We start from the raw sequence: 23,051 nt of genomic DNA on the forward strand, positions 1-23,051 counted from the left end.
CTAATGGCTGATTCCAAAGCTTTGCATGACCTCACTCCTTTTCTGCCTCCTCCTTCTAAATTCCCACATGAATCCATCTTATTTGCTACTGTCAAAATGCTCCACATGGGAACACCTCTGCCTGGTGCTGATCCCTCTCTCCAGAATCTCATTCACACTAATGGCATCAACTAAGTACCACCTAAGATTCACGTGACATTTATATCCCTAACTGTAACCCAGTTTTTTCTTCTGAGCTCCAAATCATGTTTTCAAATGTTTACTGGCCATCTTCAGTTTGATGTCTCACAGTTCTTCAAAATTTGTACGGATCTCACAAGAGTGATGACTTTACCTACCATCCAAACACAGCGAATGAAACATTTCAGTAATTTCCTCAAGAAATCGTTTCAACCTTAATTCACCTTTCCCTTGCCACCTAATACATACTCTATGCTGTATCTTTTGAATTTGTAACCTGATAATCTCTTGAGTTCAACCACTTTTCTCTTCTTACTCTAATGCTCTAAGCAGCCACTTTTATCAGCCAGATTATCATAGCAACCTCAAATGCAACCCAGCACATCCCAGTCTCCACACTAGAAGCAAAATAACTTTCTAAAATGCAGATATGATGATAAAAAGAGCCAGATTAAACTCTTGTTCTTACAATGAAACACCAAATCCTTAACATGACTTCTAAATCTCTCTGCAATCTGGCTAATGCTTAGCTATCCAGTCTAATTTCCCTTTACTTTATCGCTATTATGTTCCAAACACACAGTAGTATTTTCAGTATACTTAAGTATACTCTACTGCCTATAGAAGGAAGCCTTTAAAACAGCCCCTAAAAATATTTGCCTCTTGGTATTCATGATGTTGTATCATTCCCACCTTTTGAATATGGCTTTGAGTTAGTGACTCATTTCTAACAAAGAGAATCTGGCAAAGGTGTGACGTCACTTCCAAAACTAAAGTTACAAGAAAACTATAGCTTCTGTCTTCCATCTTGCTTTAGTGTCTCATTTCTTGCTCTAATGGAATTCAGCTACCAAACTGTAAGATGCTGTATGGAGAGGAACTTGTAGCAAGGAAGTCATTTTTCTGATCAACAGCAAAGTAAAACAGAGAGGAACTGAGATTCTCAGCCCAACAAATGAGAGACTACAACTTGCTCAAAACCAAATTAATGACCTCGAATGTGAATTCCAATCTAGTCCAGCTTGGGACGACTGCAGCCCTGTGCAACAACTTGACTGTAGCATTGTGAGACCCTGAATCCAGAGGACCCAGCCAGGACATACCTGGATTCTTGATGCACAAAAACTGTGTCTTTGTTCTTATTGTTGTTTCCAGCCTGTAAGTGTTAAGATAATTTGTTACTCAACCATAGATAGCTTACACAGTGCCCATCACATCAAGGATTTACAAAACATATTCTTCTGCCTGTAACATTTTGTATTCTCCTATTTTCCAACCCCTTTTGTTTACTACTTCCTCATTCCTCCTCCCTCTACTTTTTCTTTCTCCATGCACCCTCTATTATTCTTTAAGTATTATTTACTTCAGAGTGTTTTCTGTACCCCTGAGTGTGAAATAGAAGCCTTTCCTATGTAGTTTTCCTAATATAAACATCAGCATCTCCCACTAGATCACAGCCCTATATTTTTCATAGTTATATCTCTATGCCCTATATACCCTAGTCCATAATGTAGATTTATTACTTTTTTGTCATTACTGTGAATAAATGTAAAAAGTACTGGCAAAATCTAAAAGGGGGTAATTTTATTAGTCATAATAAAATGTATAAAAATGAGTTGTAAGGTACAGAAAAATAAAACAACTACTTTACAAGAAATAAATGTAAAACCAATGGTTTCTTGACTGAAATGTGCTGACAGAGTAACTTGAGAATATAACAGAAGAAAGAAACAAGAGTCCTGATTCACATATCTATGTAGTTTCCAGTTCCCTAAAAGTCATTTACTTCTTCACCTCCACAAAGCCCAAATTAGACTTGCTAGTTTGTTGAGCCTCTCCCATTCTGGCATTTGGCACATCAAAAGACCAGAGGGTCACCTACATCAAAGAATCCTGATGATAAAAGAGATTTTTCACCTAGATCAAATCCAAAAGATCTATGGGGTATTGATTTATTATTGAGCTCTTATTTCAAGATCAAACATGTCCCAATACAGACAGATATCAATCTGAACTTGGTATCAATTGATCAAAAAGTGAAAAGAAAGCAGATGAAGCCAGACAAATGCCAGAACTTATATACACAGTCATGAAAACTGAGGTTCCAAAGGAGAACTTCAGTTCACATCATTGCAAAAACTGAAACAGCCTTTTGGTTTATTAAGACTAAAGCCATCTCCTGTGAAGTACAGAGGTACAGAGGGGTATGAGTAAATATTTATAATCAATACAATGAAATCAACAAAAAAATAAAGTCAATAATTTACTAAATATTCACTAGTTGTATAATGGAAAAAAGAACCAACTTTTTAAAAACATCTACTGGACGTCAAACACTGTGCCAATGAGTTGCTTCTATTATCTTTTTTTCTCTCTCACTAAAATTATAATAAAGTAGGCAGATAAGGAAACCAAAGGTAGGATAATTTGGGCAACTTCGGCAGGATCACAGTCTTAATAAAACTCTGAGCTAAAATTAGAGGCCACAGTTAACTTCATTGTCAGTGTTCTTTCCATTACATGACAAAATGCTTCTCTTATACACCAACAAAAGAAGACTGTGCCAAAATCCTGTGGATTTAGAGGCTCCATCCTGGCCTTCTTCTGGTTATGCCACGAACTGGGTGAAACCACAGCATCAAAAGAGCATGTACCCTAGAGCCTGTACCCACATCTTAGTCCATAGTCTAATCCCGTTGGGCTTGAGATTTGTTTGCCCAAACATTTCTGGGTCAATTTAAGACAAATTATAGCACACTCAAAGGCCTACAGGACGGCCAAAGGGCAATGTGTTAGAGTTGGGAGATTTTGTGTCTTGGTGGTTCCAGCAAGAGCTGCATGGAACAGGAGAAGGAGAAGAAAGGGTGGCAAGGGTTTGGTACGACCCTCCCTGAAAGTTCATACCTGCCTTCCAGGCCAGAATAATGGCACATATTTGTCAGTGTAGGGAGATATAATGTATTTTATCTAATAGTATATTAGCTTATTTATAACTTTTAGCTATTTAGAGATATGGGTGTGTGGCCTTTCATTAGTATTCTTACTCTGAATCCCATGAATGTTGTGGAGGGAGTCTGGCAAATAAGCACATATTGATCATTTCAGGAAAGAAAATCATTACTTAAGTCAGAAATGTTTCAGAAGATTATAAACCTAGTTTATATCATTTTTAGAAATTCTGGTTATCTTACCTACTTCAAAAAAAAAAAGATTTGAAGTAATTTATATTAAAGGACTACAGGAAATCAGACATAATAGCACAAGGAAATTTTCAACCACACACAAAAAAGGAGAAAGAAACACAAAAATGGAGACTGATAGAGTTTATAAATAGCAATAAAGGGCACATGCACTTAAATTGTCTCTGTTCTACTTATACTGAGAATCCTGAAAGCACTTTTAAAGTTACATGGCTCTTATAGACCAAAGAATCGTATTAAGTGAAAATCTTTCCACACTGTGAACGGTACACAGAGTGAAGCTAAAAGACTCCTCTGTGGTTCCATTAGCAAAATTGGATATGCCCTTCTCCCCACCTGAAATTTTTTAAGAGAAAAAGGAAGGACCAGCCAAAAGACAAACACTCCCAGGTAAACTCCATCCTGGCCCAGAAGGCTTTTCAGCCTGTGAATATCATCTTTCCTGCACTATCCACACAAGAAAGTACACACAGCTAGAATCTCAATCATAAGCTGGAGAAGTACAATCAACCTCTGGAGATAACTAGAAAATAATTCATCATTATACACACTATGTTTCTAAAACATTTTTAAACAATTTGTATTTAATAAATGATGTAGTTATAATTTTTATTTTCTATCTTAGCAAAATGTAAAATGTCTCTTTTTCTGAACTGATAAAAAATACTTTTTGTATTGAAGATTAGTGCACATGCATTGAGAGTAGAGTGAAGAATAAATATATTTATACATTTGTTTATTCATTCATTAAATAGTCATTGAGGGAGTGGTTACCATAATAAGTCAGGCAGAGAGTGAGCTGCTAAGTAGATAAAATCATATTGATCAGCAGTCTTGGAGCCTATAGTACAGTGAGAGTCAGAAAACTTTTCCCATACAGAGCAGATATTAAACATTTCAGGCTTTGTGAATAAAGAGGCAAAATTGAGGTGATAATGTAGATACTTAAGATAGCCAGAGAGAAACAAATTTCTATGAATTTTGTCTAGAGCCATAACAAACTAACAAACAAAATAAAAACACAGGGTTGGGACACAGATTTAGTCTATAGCTATTGTGTGATGACACTTGGTGTAAGTGTGTAGTCATCCTTGACCAGTAGCAAAAGCTGGGCCATAATTTATCAAGATGTTTTCCCCACCCATTTATTCATTCACTCATTCATTCATCTTTCACATTGTGCCAGACCCATAGAAAGCTTAATTTTAGTGCATCCTAGCACTCTATTTTATTTTCATAATTACCCATTGAATAAGTATCATATGAAAAAAAATTCACACACACATTATCCCAAGTAATCCATGCACCATAACACTGAGAAAGTATGAGCTTCAATTTAATGATGAGGAAACTCAGAGACATTCTGAGAATAAGGATGTCTTAAAAAGATTCTCACTGACACTAAAAATGTGTTTTAAGCACAGCCTTGTGTGGTCTTTCTCGGTCTTTTCAGCAGACAAGAGGAATGCAGTGGGAGAACCGCACCTTTTATTCAAGCATCCAGTTAATCATTGATCCATTTATCCATTTGTCTATCCATTTCTTCATTCATATATATTGACATTCTACTATATATTTAGAACTGAGTATATACCTAACCACAGAGAACAGATTATCCAGTGCCTTAAGAATTGATGCCTATCTCTCCTGAAAGGTAACGTACAAGCTTTTCTCAAGAAAAGGCTTGAGAAAAAGAGTACCCGGAGTACTTGTGATTTGGCTGGTCATTGCTTTTTCCCTGAACTTGCTTATGTATTCAGATGAGCAGGTCACCTATACACATCCATTCACACGCAACCCCTCCCTTGTTAATAAAATATCTGAAAAACAATCATGATGTAGTGCCATTATCACTGATATCTATCTTTAGTTTGAATGTCCTGCTATACAGAATGATTTTAAATTACCCATTCACATTCAACTGTAAGTCAAGCAATTCCCTGAAATAAATCTGTCACAGCTCTGGTCCCACTCAGCTCTTGTGGGCTCTTGCTGTAGGCTTAGCACATTGGAAAATATTTCTTGCACAGATTGGAGAAAAACAACTTGGAAATGTTCTCTTTTCTAAAATGCATGAGATAATCAGCATAAAAGTTGATTGGTAATAAAAATCATCCTTTATTTGTAGTTGCCGAGATGCCATATCACATCTTAATACTTTATATGCATTAGTGCACATAAATCCTCACAGCCTCTATATGATGAAGTTAGGCTATTATTTTCATATTGCAGATGAAAAAAATAGAGTCCTCCAAGCTTAAGTTGCTTCATTTATAGTGGATAGTGGAAGCCAGATTCAAACAAGCATTCTAAATCCAGTAGACTAAATTTTAGCACTTCACTATAGAGCTGTTTGCTTAGTTGCTGCTCTAGGAAATATTCTTCCCCTGAAGGAAATGGAAAAAAAAAAGTTGTGGCAACAGCTTAAATAAACTAATCATGCAGAAAGAAAAATGCCAAGCTACTAATGTTGATCGCCTGGGACAGATGGGTAATGATAAGTGTCATTTTTATATATCTTTGAATTGTATTGGTTTTCCTGTTACAAAAGGATGTAATAATTTTGTAATTTAAACAGAAAAACCTGAGATCAGAGATCTATTTTTAAAGAGAGGACAAAGAAAGGGAAGGAGAAGAAATGAACAAAGAAGTGAAGAAGACTAATAATAGGATTAAGCATGATAGAAATTTCAATATGGATAATGAAGTATAGTTGGGAAAAATATAGAAAACTGCTATAGATTGAATTGAATAAATGAATGAATAAATGACTTTCAGATTTATGGGTTAATTTTTTCATGATAAAAGACAAAAGTACCAAGATTTTGGAATTTACTTAATTACATTTGTGAAAGAATAAAGCCAGCTTGGAAAGTTATTTCCATCCTCTAGCTTATAACCCCTTAGGTTATTATCTCACTGTAAGTTCACTAGAAATATCCAAGAGCCTAGTTACAAGATTAGACCATCTAGCTAAAGCTACAGGTGAAGCACTTCACTCTGTTACACCGCTTATCATCCCTCTGCCCCAAGAGACGCACATGATGATGGGAGCAGCCCTTGATGATTATCAACAAAATTCAACCTCCTGTCTTCACTGAAGCTTCTTTCTTATTCCAGGAAAGGTATATATCTACCTGATTTTTAAAGATGTCCACTGATGAGAAAGAATGACTTTTCTTATTCTTATATTCTAGGTTCCATCTATGTTCACTGTCTGAAATGTATTAATTACTTCTAGCCTCAAGAATTATGATACCCTTTTAAATTCATTATTATGATAAAAGCACACACTGGACAACTGATTACTACCCTCTGCACAAGTAGTCGGTTTATATTCATATTCATTTATATTCATTAAGCCATAAGCAGGTATTGGTTAAGTGTGAAATCACATGACAAATGGTATGCCTGTATGGTATACTAATTTAGAAAGTGAATTCTAATTGCTCACATGCAGTTATGAAAAACTAAATTTCCATGCATTGCTTTGCTATTTCAAGCCCATTCAAACCTCCATCAGAAACTTCATACTTGGCTTCTACTGATAGTCCCTTGGGTTTGTCCTTTCATAGGCTCTACCTATATAGTTACTAAGGCATTTGGGCCAGCAGTTTTCAACTCTAGTGTACAAGGGGATCTTTGATAGAATTACAAGGGGATCTTTAAAAAAAAATTGATGTTACCCCAGATAAACTCAATCAAAATTGCTGAGGTATGCATGGGGCTTGAATGTCACTGTTTTTTAGAACATCACAAAGTGCATCTAATATAGAATCAGAACTGAGAAAAGATGAGTTAGACATTTAAGTGGGAAGCAAAGTCTAAGGATAGAATCTTTAGGGGGAAATGATCTGGGTAGGAGCTTTTCTTATCTATACTCTTGGATTATAAGGCAAAAAAAATCCTTATTGCTCATTATTCTAAATGGAGATTTGGAACTTGTTCAAAAACACTTGGAAAATAGATGGAAAGTTAAAATATATGTCAAGTCAAAATCCTCAAAATATTAGATATTAGTTTTAGTGAATTTTGGGCACATTTCAACTGGCCTGCCAACTTTCAAATCCTCTGCAATTATTATCCAAAATGTACTTGAAATCAGCTTAATTTATTCTTTTATCGTCTCTTTGTAACTATAGATGGAAGTAGAACGAAATGTAATTGTGTTATTTCAGACAATAAAACAAATCATCTACCACAGGAAAATCATGCCATTTAAATTTGTCATGGTCGCCTGAGCACCTGTCATCTTTTATTTTTAGGACCCGACTATATTCCCCTAATAATTCTAGTTGAAAAAGAATCATCAACACAGCAAAATAAGAATTTCTTCAGGAAAACTGCATGCAAGTGAAGCATCTAATCAACATGTAAGTATAATATAGGATGGTGTGAAAGTTTCTAGGGAACACTCACATTTAAGAGAAATTAGCTTCATTCAGTCTTTTTTTTAACATAAAGGAAACTTTCTTAATCACAGTTCATTGGCTATATTTCTTTTGATGAGATTATTCTTAATTCACTCAGGTGCAATTAAAAAAATTGGGCTGGGTGCAGTGGCTCATGCCTGTAATCCCAGTGCTTTGGGAGACTGAGGCCAGCAGATCAAGAGGGCAGGAGTTCAAGACCAACCTGGACAATATGGTTAGACCCCCCCCACCCACACCACCTCTACTAAAAATACAAAAATTAGCCAGGCATGGTGGCAGGTACCCATAGTCCCAGCTATTCAGGAGGCTGAGGCAGAACAATTGCTTGAACCTGGGAGGCGGAGGTTGCAGTGAGCCAAGATCCTGCCACTGCACTCAAGCCTGGATAACAGAGAGAGACTCTATCTGAAAAAAAAAAAAAGAATGAAAGAAAGAAAAGAAAAAGAAAAAAATATTGAAGGTATTTTTTAAATTTAAAAATAAATTCTGCAACCCAAGAAACACTGAAGAAATCTCAAAGACATATTTTAAGTCATAGGGGAGCGTCCAATGTGAAATTTTACTTACTCATGAATGTCATGCTGTTTTAGCCTATAATTACAAACAGGCAGTGTAGACAGTGGAAGGAAGGTATTCTTAAAGAATGCAGATATGGGACTAGACGCCCAGCTACTACAAATCCTTTAATACTGTTAATAAATGCTCATAATTGGTAGAGATTAACTAGTTTCCATCTTTTACACAAGGTGTTGGCACATTTTCTAAAGTCAAATAGTAATATTTTAGACTTTTTAGTCAGAATTTTGCTTTGTAGCCCAGGCTGGAGTACAGTGGTATGATCTTGGCTCACTGCAGCCTGCCCTCTGGGGTTCCAGTGATTCTGCTGCCCCAGCTTCCTGGGTAGCTGGGATTACAGGCTCGTACCACCACGCCCCACTAATTTTTGTATTTTTGGTAGAGACAGGGTTTCACCAGGTTGTCCAGGCTGGTCTCAAACTTCTGACCTCAGGTGATCCGCCTGCCTTAGCCTCCCAAAATGCTAGGATTACAGGCATGAGTCACCATGCCTGGCCTATTTTAGACTTTTTGAAGCATACAATCTCAGATGCAACTACTCAACTCTGTTATTATAGCATTAAAGGAACTACAGATATTGATGGCATAAACAAATGGGCATGACTGTGTTCCAATAAATATATTTACTAGCAGTGGTCTTTGGTAGGTAGCTAAGAGTTTGCAAACAGCTGATTTAATTAAATTGTTTAAAAGTGAAATTCTGCCTCTTGAAATCTGACTCTTAAAAAGTGCTTTCAGGGCAAAGATGAGTAAAGAGTAGGGAGGAGAATATTTGGAAGGAAATGCCCATAAACTAAGAGCCTGAGGCATGCAACAAAAACATCTAAGTTTTGCAAAAGTTTTCTTTTAAATGCATTAGTATGATTCTGGAATATTTACTAAGTGATGCATGCATTTAACATTTATTGAATCTTTACATGAGATTCTTTTAAGTTTTAGAAAAATGTATTCCTTTTTCTATGTCTCAGGACCCCCACAACCTAGAGATAAAAAAAAAGTGAACTGAAAACTCTGTAAACTGCATCATATTAGACATTTTCTAAGAGGCTTCACACTAAAAAACATACTACTTAGCAGAAATACGATTGAAGCCAGGAGGTGAAATCCCAAGAGCCCATATTAACTCAGCTGTTTACTAAGATAGTCATTAGAAGTATTGTGAATAGAGAACTTGGGATCAACTTTGCAAGAATTATAAACTCTGCTTTTTACATTTATTCCTTTCACATTCATAATGGATTTTCAGGGCTACATTGCCAAGGTCTCTGTTTCAGGTCACTGAAAGGATTCTGTAACTCTGAGACACATTTTCCAAACACAAAAATAATTTAGGACTAGATTTTTCTCTCGCTCGTGTGTGTGTGTGTGTGTGTGTGTTTACATGTGTGTGTGTGTGAGTGATTAACCTTTGTAGAGCATGTTCTCTTTTATGAAACTAAGAAAGGATGTGCAAAATTATGTTATGGATTTATTTACTGCTTTTTTTTCAGTTCTTTAAGAGACATTTATCAAACAGGATTTAATAAAAGAGTTGTTTTATATATGTAGAATGTATAGCAGAGTTTCTATTTCTCAAGGATAGGCATTGGAGAAGGGAAATTAAAGAATATGTAACTCTGGTTCTTATTTTCCTACCTTGGGTGGACCCTTCAGACTCATTCTTTATTTTTCTCATTGTGCTTAGTCTTAATACTGAGGATAATCAGGAAACTTGAGGAATGTAAAAATCAAATGTATAAACCTAAGAGTGGTCTAAGCTGAGAATTCAATAAATGTTAGCTATAATAATGTTATTAATATTATATGAATAATAGTATTATCAATGATGTAGATATACAAATGACATACTGAGAAACAACTGTTTCTTTCAGAACAAAAGGGAAAATATATTAATGAATTATATGGTTTTAAAGTTTTAACTTTGATATTTAACTTTGATATTTTGAATCTGTCAGAAGTAGAAAAATTAATAAAGACTAAAAAGCATATAACTGGGAGTTTTCAAATATGAAACTACTAGAAGAGAAGAACTATTTTCCTATACATACACTAAAAATGTTTTATAAAATTTGTGTTGGGCAGTAGCAAAAGAAAGGAGAATAAAGTGTGGACAAGAAGAACACATGGATTTATGTCCACACATGTATATACTCATCAAAATATGAGAGTCATGCAGTTTAAAAGAAGTCAAAAATTTTCATGGAAATTTGAAACTCAAAAATAAAGGCTAAAATACTGTATCTAGTATCTGAGTGGCTACTAAAATAGTAAAAATACTTAACATGGAAAAAGTGAACAGCTGGCATTAGAAAAAAATGTAATGGTTTGATGATGTTCTACCCCTTTCCTGCTGTTTCCATTTCAAAATGACAAATGGGCAAATTTAGAAGGATGTGGATTGATCCAAGGAAGGTATGGCTGTGTAAAGACAGAATTTGTCAAAATGCTTAAAGGAAGCACATAAAATAAATATTTTTAAAGCAGAAAATTTTCCACAGCCATGGGACAGCTGATTGAACGTCTCCAGGTATAAAATAAGAAACTATTAAAATAATTTTTTGCAAACATGTTCATGCTTATGCTTTTAAAACCCAAGAAAAATTAAAAGTAAAAACTGCATATATTTGATGCACTGGATACAAACAGACATAGTATAGGTGCTTACCGAATTCTAAGTAATCAATTAAAATATAGAAACTCCAGATCATAAACTCCAGAAAGAAAATATGTCTAAATTGAATTACTAAATTTTCCATATTGTAACATACTCAGAGGCATGTAATGAATGATGATAGTCTTCCTTCTGGATACTGTGCTAGTAATCACCCAGTCACACAACCAGAAAGAAACTGATGTAGAATCCAAATCACTTAGCGTTAGACTTACAGATTAAAAGACTGTGATTTTTAAAACTTCTGTGTGTGATTAAAAACTTCTTATTCTTTTTTCCTTTACCATGTCCCCCACTCAATTCTGACATTTATTATGTTGATTCAGGTGAGGTTACCTGTTCATGACTCTATTTTTTTTCATAGCTTAATGATTAGCATAGACAGGTTTCTCTCTGTCATGCACTCCATGCAAGATAAACCCAGTCATCATGACAGGCAGAAGGTTCCAGCTCTCTTTCCATAAATATTTTTAAAATGTTACTTATTAATACATAAGTAAATTTATTACTGTGTGATAAACATATACTGCTATGTTTTGCTACTCCAGCATAATCACATAGCTTGTGAATAATATTTTATAAAAAATAAATTAGAAATCCTTGTCATTTCCTTACCAATTTTAATACTTTTGTTTTTGAACAAATACCAAAGCATTTTAAAAGGCTTTTCAAGCTTTGGATTAAAAATGTACACGATGTCACTAAACATTGGGTAACAGGCCCCTGAGATGGCAGAGATGTGTTACTTCATTTCTTCTGCGTGCCTTGGTGTTCCAGCAAGATGGTTTCCTGTAATATGGTTTTCAGAGGTTTTATTCATTCATACTGCAGCATCCATTACTTTCCTTGAATTTCTCTTCTGTGGTCTAATCAAAAATATAAAATCCTGCATTCCTTCTATTCATCATATTTTTTATCTGACTTCATGCAACTGTATTCTTTTGCTCTGAGATATTATAACATCAATTAACAAAGCATTTAGTATAACATCAATTAATAAAGCATTTTTGATAAATTTGAAATAGAAAACAATATTTTGTTTTCTATTTTTCAAGCCACAATAAACAAATCTTAATGTAGATATGAGTCTGTGATTCTTCAGAAATTTCTCTTTATTGCCTACTAATTGTGGGCTGCTTGCATGATATAGTTCAGAAAATGCAAAGCTGATCCGCCCCCCCCCCATATATATATAGACACAAGGTTTTGCTTTTGGTGCCCAGGCTTGAGTGTAATGACACTATCTCAGCTCACTGCAACCTCTGCCTCCCAGGTTCAAGTGATTCTCCTGCTCAGCCTCTCAAGTAGCTGGAATTACAGCAAGGTGCCAGCACACCTTGCTAATTTTTTTTTGTATTTTGAGTAGAGGGGATTTCTCCATGTTGGTCAGGTTGGTCTCAAACTCCCAACCTCAGGTGATCTGCCTGCCTCGGCTTCCCAAAGCACTGGGAATACAGGTGCCAGCCACCGTGCCAGGCCCATTTTTTAAAAAATTTAAGGCATCTTCTTATTTCTTCAAACCTAGAGATTTATAACTTCACTGACTTCGCATTGAATTCTCATGAATTAGTAATTTTGATATGAATTTTAGTTCATAACTATTTTTCTTCTCCATGACTACCTTATTGCCTATAGAATAAGTTCCTTAGACTGCAAATTCACCTGTCCTATATTTTCTTTAAATTAACATCAATCTCCACTAATTTCTCTAATTCCGCTACTTAAAAAAAAAAACTTCCCAGGCTAGAAGAAATTCCTTTTCTTTGCAGTGTCACTTATCCTGCCATTTTACCTTAGCTGCAATTAATTATCTGTGTCACTGGTGTATTCTTTTTGGCCTGAGATTCGTATTTAAAGAGATAACCTGAGGGCCTAGCACTCGGCCTTACTTACAGCAAAACCAACAAATATTTCTTTAATAGCTGTTGAATTAATGTTTTTCTCTTCCTCTTCACACCTATGAAATGCTGTTTTTTCTCAGTTCTTTCTTTTCCCCGCTGAAATACTACGCAAATGTATTACCTACTATGCAAATGTGTTGCATAGTAGTTAAGTTCACCCACTCTATTAGTGTTCACTACAAATTTTATATTGATGACTGTGAGATGAATACTACTAGCCCAGAAAAGCTCCCTATTGGACAGCTCTACTAAGATTTCCCACTAGTATTCAAACACCATATAATTAACATTTGGTATTACCTTCTGAGACAGTCCATGGGAGGTGGTCCTTGAAGAAACTCCAACCAGCCCGCCCACTGAGACGGAACCTTGGAAAGTTCACGACTTTTGCAACAGGGAGGAGTCTGAGCCTGGCCCCTCCTCTTCCTGCGTAGAACCTGGGGTTCCGACCTTCTAGCAGTAAGTGCTCTAGCGTAGGGAGTCTGGCCTTGCAGGAGCCCCTGTTTCCCCCACTTTTTTTTCCTTTACCCCCAGTAAAAACCTGCTTTACTCGTCCTTTAAACCGTCTGTGAGCGTAGGGATTGACAAGAACCCCATCTTTAGCTGCACTAAGGAAAAGTCATGCAACATTTTTGGCGCAACGTGGAGGCTCAAGAAGCTCTGACTGAAATGGGGACTCAAAACCCTTCGCTGTTGTTACTACTAAGCCTTCTCGTCCTCAGATTTCTGAGTGGGGTAAGTCATGTCACCTCCCCTTTCCCGCAGTTCCCCGGCCTTTTCCTTCCTTTTTCCGGCCCCACTGGTGAGCAACAGCTCCCTCTGCTCGCTGATGGAGCTGGCAGGCTTGGCCCAAGGGTTCCGCACAGCTGACTGGAATTAAGCCTGACTAAGGGGTTTAACTCCGTGGGTCAGTAATTAAGCCTAAACTTGTCTGATGAAGGAACCGCTTGCATAAGAATAAGAGGTTGCACTTTTAAACTGTTTCTTTTCTTTCCGCTTCTCTACCGTGTAAGCAAGCTAACTTTTAAAGAGTTTTTTTTTTTTTTTTTTTCCCGGTAGAAGATATTTTGCTAGGCTAGCCCCTACCCTTGTCCCACCCCCAACTATCACTGTGTTCTCTGCAAAGTTTTGGTTGTGAAATCAAGCATCCAACTTGTTTTACATCCTGAGGGCGTGGCTGGAAACTCCCGTGGAAGCTTAGGTTATAGCAATCCTGCCTGAGGGGATGAACCCTCACAGCTTAGATATCTGCATGTCTGCATGTTTTCCTAGCCCTGTCTCTCTCTCTCTTTTTTTTTTTTTTTTTTTTTTTTTTTTTTTTTTTTTTTTTTTTGAGATGGAGTTTCACTCTTGTCACCCAGGCGGGAGTGCAGTGGCGGGATCTCGGCTCACTGCAACCTCTGCCTCCCGGGTACAAACAGTTCTCCTGCCTCAGTCTCCCGAGTAGCTGGCATTACAGGTGTCCGCTACCACGCCCAGCTAATTTTTGTGTTTTTAATAGAGACACGGTTTCACCGTGTTGGCCAGGTTGGTCTGGAGCTCCTAACCTCAGGTGATCCCACCGCCTCGGCATCCCAAACAGCTAGGATTATAGGCATGAGCCACCATTCCGGGCCCCCAAGCCCTGTCTCTTAAACGGCACCACCCAGGAACTGGGTTTTTTTCTGCCTGTCTGTATACCATGTGTAATGTTTGTCAAAAGGCTCTAATTAATTTGGCTTAAAGACAAACACCTGGATCTAATATTTTTTTATTTCTGTATTTATTTCTATTATACTTTAAATTGTGGGGTACATGTCCAGAACATGCTGGTTTGTTACATAGGTATACATGTGCCATGGTGGTTTGCTGCATCCCTTACCCTATCATCTACATTAGGTATTTCTCCTAATACTATCCCTCCCCAGTCCCCCCACCCCCACAGGCCCATGTATGTGATGTTCCCCTCGCTGTGTCCATGCGTTCTCATTGTTCAACACCCACTTATGAATGAGAATGTGGTGTTTGGTTTTCTGTTCTTGTGTCAGTTTACTCAGAATGATGGTTTCCCGCTTTATCCATGTCTCTGCAAAGGACATGAGCTCATCCTTTTTTATGGCTGCATAGTATTCCATGGTGTATATGTGCCACATTTTCTTTATCCAGTCTATCATTGATGGGCGTTTGGGCTGGTTCCAAGTCTTTGCTTTTATGAACAGTGCCGCAATAAACATACATGTGCATGTGTCTTTATATAAAGATTGATTTATAATCCTTTGGGTGTATACCTGGTAATGGGATTACTGGGCCAAATGGTATTTCTATTTCTAGATCCTTTAGGAATTGCCACACTGTCTTCCACAATGGTTGAACTAATTTACACTCCCACCATTAGGTTAAAACGGTTCCTATTTCTCCACATCCAGCATCTGATGTCTCCTGATTTTTTTAATGATCACCATTCTAACTGGTGTGAGGTGGTATCTCAATGTTATTTTGATTTGCATTTCTCTAATGGCCAGTGATGCTGAGTGTTTTTTTCATATATTTGTTGGCTGCATAAATGTCTTTTGGAAAGTGTCTGTTCATAACCTTCACCCATGTTTTGATGGGGTTGTTTTTTTCTTGTAAATTTGTGTAAATTCTTTTTCGATTCTGGATATTAGCCCTTTGTCAGATGCATAGATTACAAAAATCCTTTTCCATTCTGTTGGTCTCTGGTTCACTATTAATGATAGTTTCTTTGTGCAAAAATTCTTAAGGTTTATTAGATCCTATTTGTCTATTTTGGCTTTTGTTGCTATTGCTTTTTGTATTTTAGTCATGAAGTCCTTGCCTATGCCTGTGTCCTAAATGGTATTGCATAGGTTTTATTCTAGGGTTTGTATGGTGTTAGGTCTTATGTTTAAATTTTGAATCCACCTGGAGTTAATTTTTGTGTAAGGTGTAAAAAAGGGATCCAGTTTCAGCTTTCTGCATATGGCTAGCCAGTTTTCCCGATACCATTTATTAAATAGGGAATCCTTTCCCCATTGCTTGCTTTTGTTAGGTTCATCAAAGATCAGATAGTTGTAGATGTGTGGCATTATTTCTGAGGCCTCTGTTCTGTTACATTGACCTATATCTCTGTTTTGGTACTAGTACCATGCTGCTTTGATTACTGTAGTCTTGTAGTATAGTTTGAAGTCAGGTAGCATGATGCCTCCAGCTTTTTTTTTTTTTTTTTCTTCTTGGGAATGTCTTGGCTATGCAGGCTCTTTTTTGGTTCCATACAAAGTTTAAGGTGTTTTTTTTCCAATTCTGTGAAGAAAGTTAGTGGTAGCTTGATGGGGATAGCATTGAATATATAAATTACTTTGGGCAGCATGGCCATTTTCACTATATTAATTCTTCCTAACCATGAGCATGGAATGTTTTTCCATCTGTTTGTGTTCTCTTTTATTTCCTTCAACAGTGGTTCTCCTTGAAGAGGTCTTTCAAATCCCTTGTTAGTTGTATTCCTAGGTATTTTATTTTCTTTGTAGCAGTTTTGAATGGGAGTTCACTCATGATTTGGCTCTCTGTTTGTCTGTTATTGGTGTATAGGAATACTTGTGGGTTTTGCACATTGATTTTTGCTGAAGTTGCTTATCAACTTAAAGAGATTTTGGACTGAGACGATGGGCTCTTCTAAATAAACAATTATGTTGTCTGCAAATCGACAGTTTGACTTCCTCTTTTCCTAATTGAATACTCTTTATTTCTTTTTCTTCCCTGAATGCCCTGGCCAGAACCTCAGATACTATGTTGAATAGGAGTGATGAGAGAGGGCATCCTTGTCTTGTGCCAGTTTTCAAAGGGAATGGTTCCAGTTTTTGCCCATTCAGGGTGATATTGGCTGTGGGTTTGTTGTAAATAGTTCTTACTATGTTGAGATACGTTCCACCGATACCTAGTTTATTAAGAGTTTTTAGCATAAAGGCCTGTTGAATTATGTCGAAGACCTTCTCTGCATCTATTGGATAATCATGTGGTTTTTATCTTTGGTTCTGTTTATGTGTTGGATTATGTTTATAGATTTGTGTATGTTGAACCAGGCTTGCATCCTAGGGATGAAGCTGACCTGATTGTAATGGATAAGCTTTTTGATGTGCTGTTGGATTTGGTTTGCCAGTATTTTATTGAGGATTTTTGATTCAGTGTTCATTGTGGATATTGGCCTGAAATTTTCTTTTTTAGTTGTGTCTCTGCCAGGTTTTGGTATCAGGATGATGTTGGTCTCATAAAATGAGTTAGGGAGGATTCCATCTTTTTGTATTGTTTTCAATAGTTTCAGAAGGAATGGTACTAGCTCCTCTTATACCTCTGGTAGAATTCAGCTGTGAACCCATCTAGTACTGGGGCTTCTTTTGGTTGGTAGGCTATTAATTGCTGCCTCCATTTCAGACCTTGTTATTGGTCTATTCAGGGATTCAACTTCTTCCTGGTTTAGTCTTGGGAGGGTGTACATGTCCAGGAATGTATCCATATCTTCTAGATTCACTGGTTTATTTGCATAGAGGTGTTTGTAGTATTCTCTGATGGTAGTTTGTATTTCTCTGGGATTGGTGGTGATACCCCTTTATCATTTTTTTATTGCATCTGTTTGATTCTTCTCTCTTTTCTTTATTAGTGTGGCTAGTGGTCTATTTTGTTGATCTTTTCAAAAAAGCAGCTCCTGGATTTACTGATTTTTTTTTTTGTAGGGTTTTTTTGTGTCTCTATCTCCTTCAGTTCACTCTGATCTTATTTCTTATCTTGTGCTAGCTTTTGAATTTGTTTGATCCTGCTGCTCTAGTTGTAATCATGACATTAGGGTGTCGATTTTAGATCTTTCCTCGTTTCTCTTGTGGGCTATAAATTTCCCACTAGACACTGCTTTAAATGATTCTGGTATGTTGTGTCTTTGTTCTAAGTGGTTTCAAAGAGCTTATATATGCCTTCATTTCATTATATATCCAGTAGTCATTCAGGAGTAGGTTGTTCATTTTCCATGTAGTTGTGAGGTTTTGAGTGAGTTTCTTAGTCCTGAGTTGTAATTTGATTGCAAATGGTTGGAGAGAACGTTATGAATTCTGTTCTTTCGCATTTGCTCAAGAGTGTTTTACTTCCAGTTATGTGGTCAATTTTAGAATAACTAACTATGATGTGGTGCTGAGAGGAATGTATATTCTGTGGATTTGGGGTGGAGAGTTCTGTAGATGTCTATTAGGTTCATTTCGTCCAGATCTGAGTTCAAGTCTTGGATATCCTTGTTAATTTCTCTCTCTTTGATCTGTCTAATATTGACAGTGGTGTGTTGAAGTCTCCCACCATTATTGTGTGGGAGTCTAAGTCTCTTTGTAGGTCATTAAGAACTTGCTTTATGTATCCAGGTGCTCCTGTATTGGGTGGATATATATTCAGGATAGTTAGCTTATCTTGTTGTAATGATCCCTTTACCATTATGTAATGCCCTTCTTCATCTCTTTTGAATTTTGTTGGTTTGAAGTCTGTTTTATCAGAGACTAGGATTGCATCCCCTGCTTTTTTTTATTGCAACCCCTGTTTTTTTTTTTTCTCTATTTGTTCTCTATTTCCTCCATTCCTTTATTTTCAGCCTATGTGTCTTTGCACATGAGATGGATCTCCTGAATACAGCGAACTGATGGGTCCTGACTCTATCCAATTTGCCAGTCTGTGTCTTTTGATTGGATCATTTAGCCCATTTACATTTAAGGTTAATATTGTTATGTGTTACTTTGATCCTGCCATTTTGATGCTAGCTGGTTGTTTTGTCCATTCGTTGATGCAGTTTCTTTATAGTGTTGGTGGTCTTTATAATTTGGTATGTTTTTGCAGTTTCTAGTACTGGTTGTTCCTTTCCATGTTTGGTGCTTCCTTCAGAAGCTCCTGTAAGGCAGTTCTGGTGGTGATGAAATCTCTCAGCAGTTGCTTGTCTGTAAAGAATTTTATTTCTCCTTCACTTATGAAGCCTAGTTTGGCTGGATATGAAATTCTGGGTTGAAAATTCTTTTCTTTAAGGATGTTAAGTATTGGCCCTCACTCTCTTCTGGCTTGTAGGGTTTCTGCCAAGAGATGTGCTGTGAGTCTGATAGGCTTCCCTTTGTGGGTGACCTGACCTTTCTCTGTCACTGCTCTTAATATTTTTTCCATCATTTCAACCCTAGTGAATCAGATGATTGCGTGTCTTGGGGTTGCTCTTCCTGAGGAATATCTTTGTGATGATCTTTGTATTTCCTGAATTTGAATGTTGGCCTGCCTTGCTAGGTTGGGGAAGTTCTCCTGGATAGTATCCAGAAGAGTGTTTTCCAGTTTAATTTCATTCTCCCTGTCACTTTCAGGTATACCAATCAAACATAGATTTGGTGTTTTCACATAATCCCCTATTTCTTGGAGGCTTTGTTCATTTCTTTTCACTCTTTTTTCTCTAATCTTGCCTTGCTTTATTTCATGGGGTTGATCTTCAATCTCTGATATCCTTTTTTCTGCTTGATCCATTTGGCTATTGAAACTTGTATTGCTTCATGAAGTTCTCATGCTGTGTTTTTCAGCTCCATCAAGTTGTTTATGTCCTTCTCTATGCTGGTTGTTCTAGTTATCATTTCATCTAACCTTTTTTCAAGGTTCTTAGCTTCCTTGCATTGGGTTAGAGCATGCTCCTTTAGCTTGGAGAAGTTTGTTATTACCCACCTTCTGAAGCCAGCTTCTGTTGATTCATCAAACTCATTCTCCATCCAGTTGTGTTCCCTTGCTGCTGAGGAGTTGTGATCCCTTGGAGGAAAAGAGGTGTTCTGGTTTTTGGAGATTTTAGGTTTTTTTATGCTGGTTTCTTCCCATCTTCATGTATTTATCTACCTGTGGTCTTTGAAGCTGGTGACTTTTGTATGGGGTCTCTGAGTGGACATCCTTTCTGTTGATGTTGAAACTGTTTCTGTTTGTTAGTTTTCCTTCTAACAGTCAGGCTTCTCTCCTGCAGGTTTGCTGCAGGTCTCCTCCAGACCCTGCTTGCTTGGGAATCACCTATTTGGACTATGGAACAGCAAAGATTGCTGTCTGTTCTTTCCTCTGGTAGCTTCATCCCAGAAGGGTGCCCACCAGATGCCAGCCAGAGTTTTCCTGTCTGAGGTGTTTCCCAGTCAGGATACATGGGTGTCAGGGAGCCACTTGGGAAGGCAGTCTGTTCCTCATTGGAGCTTGAGCACTGTACTAGGAGATCCACTGTTCCCTTCAGAGCTGCCAAGCAGGGGCCTTTATGTCTGCTGAAGCTGAACCCACAACCACTCCTTTTCCAGGTGCTCTGTCCCAGGAAGGTGGGGCTTTATTTCTAAGTCCCTGATGGGCTGCTGCCTTTTTTCAGAGATGCCCTGTCCAGCAAGAAGGGAATCCAGTCACTGTTGGCCTGCAGAGGCCTTGCTAAGCTGCCCTGGGCTCCATCCAGTTGCTGTAAAACTTCCCTGTGACTTGTTTACACAGGTGAGGTTAAAACCGCCTACCCAAGCCTCAGCAATGGCAGACCCCCCTCCCCTACCAAGCATGAACGTCCCAGGTTGAGCTCAGACTGCTGTGCTGACTGCAAGAATTTCAAGCCAGTGGATCTTAGCTTGCTGGTCTTCATGGAGGTGGGAGCTGCAGAGCCATATCACTTGGCTTCCTGGCTTCAGCCCCCTTTTACAGGGGAATGAGCGGTTCTGTCTCACTGGTGTTCTAGGCACCACTGGGGTATGAGAAAAAAACTGCTGCTGCTAAAAATGGCCAACCAGTTTTGTGCTGGACACCTGGGGGCACTGGAGGGAATCTCCTGGTCTTCGGGTTGTGAAGACCATGGGAAAAGCACAGTATCTGAGCAAGAGTGTCAGGAAAAGTCCCTAATGGCTTGCCTTGCGTAGGCGAGTACTCCAGCCCCTTGTACTTCCTGGGTGAGGAGACACCCCACCCTGCTTTGGCTCGCCCTCTTTGACTGCACCCACTGTCTAACCAGTCCTAATGAGATGAACCTGGTACCTCCGTTGGAAATGCAGAGATCACTCCCCTTATGCATTGCTCTTGCTGGGAACTGTGGACTCAAGCTGCCCCCCGCCCCAACCACCACCCCCATCATGTTGGCAGAAATCCAGGATCTAATTTTTTTAAAGGGAAGATAAAATCTGTAGTACCTTTCACTTCCTATGACTTTAGTCTTCCAGAAATAAAAATAGCCCTAAAGACTATTAGTAAAATGCAGGTCAGATGCAAGGTTTGTGAAGCACTCTAAGGTTACAGACTGCTTTTTGTGTTTTGAGAACTGTTTGACTTGGCAGCTTTGAAATTGGTAAGGCCTGGGGGCGTACAGAAGTAACCATGCTTAACTAAGAAGGCAAACCTTGGCTGCAGTTAGCACACAATTAAAGCAAGTTACCAAGTTTTACCTTAAAGTTAAAAATTGTTAGGAGTTAATTGAAACGACTAGAAATAGATTTACATGCAAGGTGTTTAAGAACAGTAAAATGGGTTTTTAAGAAAAGTTTATAAGAATGCATGGAAATGTAACCCCATGCCTGGGATTAGAGGATTGTTTTAAGTTAAGAAAAAGCTGAAGGTTCAAAGAAGTGGTGGAAGAATTGTGGAAATTATTCTTCCAGAAGAGGTGATCTGTGTAAGCATATTGACTAAATTAAAAAAAAAAAAAGATATTTATAGTTTTTCTGTAAATTGAGCACTGAAATAACAGCATAACAAGATTTTCTTAAGGTGCTAATCTGCTCTTTAGCAAAATTTGTAAAGGGTTATAAAAGGTTTTTGCTTCTGTAAAATTTCTGCAAAATAAGTAACTTATGGCAATCTGAAATTCTATTTCATAATATCAAGTGTTTTAAACCTCTGACATTTTAACAGCCTTTTCAAAATCAAATTTCAGTTTCACAGTTTCCTTTCCTAACACCTGGCTTATTGAATACTTCATGGGACCCCTGAAGTGTCCAGATAAGAGAGGTAAAGAGGACTCTTTGACAAATTTAGGTACATGGTATTGCCAAAATGATGCTCAGTCTTCTTTAGGTTATATCTTGTTGAATAATGCTAATGTATGTTCCAAAATTGTATAGTATTTCTAAAATTCTAATGTCTAAGTATATGCCATTGATCATAACTAGGGTTGTTATGTTAAATTATTGTAAACCACAGAGATAACCAAACTTCTTTGTCAGTCGTGTTTCTAACTGTAACTACCCTGGACATTTTGCTAGTCACAGACAATTGTATTGTTTTAATCTTTTTCAAAACAATGGTTTATAATAGGCTGTAAGACTTTGACAGGTGTTCCCTGATACCATTTCTGATTGTGTTTGAAACAATTAGGTTTCTGATAAATTTGGAGATTGTGACATTGGAATAAAGTAAAATGTACAGGACTCATAAAAAGGTGAAATGTTCATGAATATCAAGCAAAACAAAATTTAACTAAATAGACTGAACTTAGGAAGTTGAGCCAATCTTTTTGACATTTTCTTGGAATATTGGTGACCCTTGTTTTGTTTTTCGAAATCAAGGAAACTTATTTTGAATGATTTATGGCTTTTACTAATTAAGTAAGGTATACTCCTGTGGACAAAATTTGGAGCATGTTTGTTTCTCTCTGCCTGGTTTCTCTAAAATTAGGAAACTTTCTATGAGTATTCTTAATTTATGACAATATGGTTGTTTGCATCAGTACAAAAAAATCCATTTTTCTTTTGTAACAGAACAGAATTGGAGAAAATCATTATTTTACCAAGGCTTTGACTCGAAGGGTATGCTTTGCTTTAAGGAGTCAATCTTGACTTGCACAGCTGATAATAGCCCAGTGGGGAAATTGACCTCATACCCTTGCCTATGCAGGGTTAGGGGCAGTAAACAATGTCACTTTCTAACACGTCCCGGAGCTCCAAGTTTATCTTGAGACCTTAGGAGGAGAGGATCACCCAACCCACAAGTATTTGAGGATGCCAACCCATGGCTGGGCTTCGTTTTAAAGATGGCTTGTGGAACAGATTTCAATCAAAGCCAATCCAAAAGGCCTATTTAGAAATAATTGTTCTTGCTGTACTTTATGGAAATAATCAAGTCAAGTATAAGA

The sequence above is a fragment of the Callithrix jacchus genome, chromosome 10, assembly GCF_049354715.1.
Source record: "Callithrix jacchus isolate 240 chromosome 10, calJac240_pri, whole genome shotgun sequence".
NCBI lineage: Eukaryota > Metazoa > Chordata > Mammalia > Primates > Cebidae > Callithrix > Callithrix jacchus.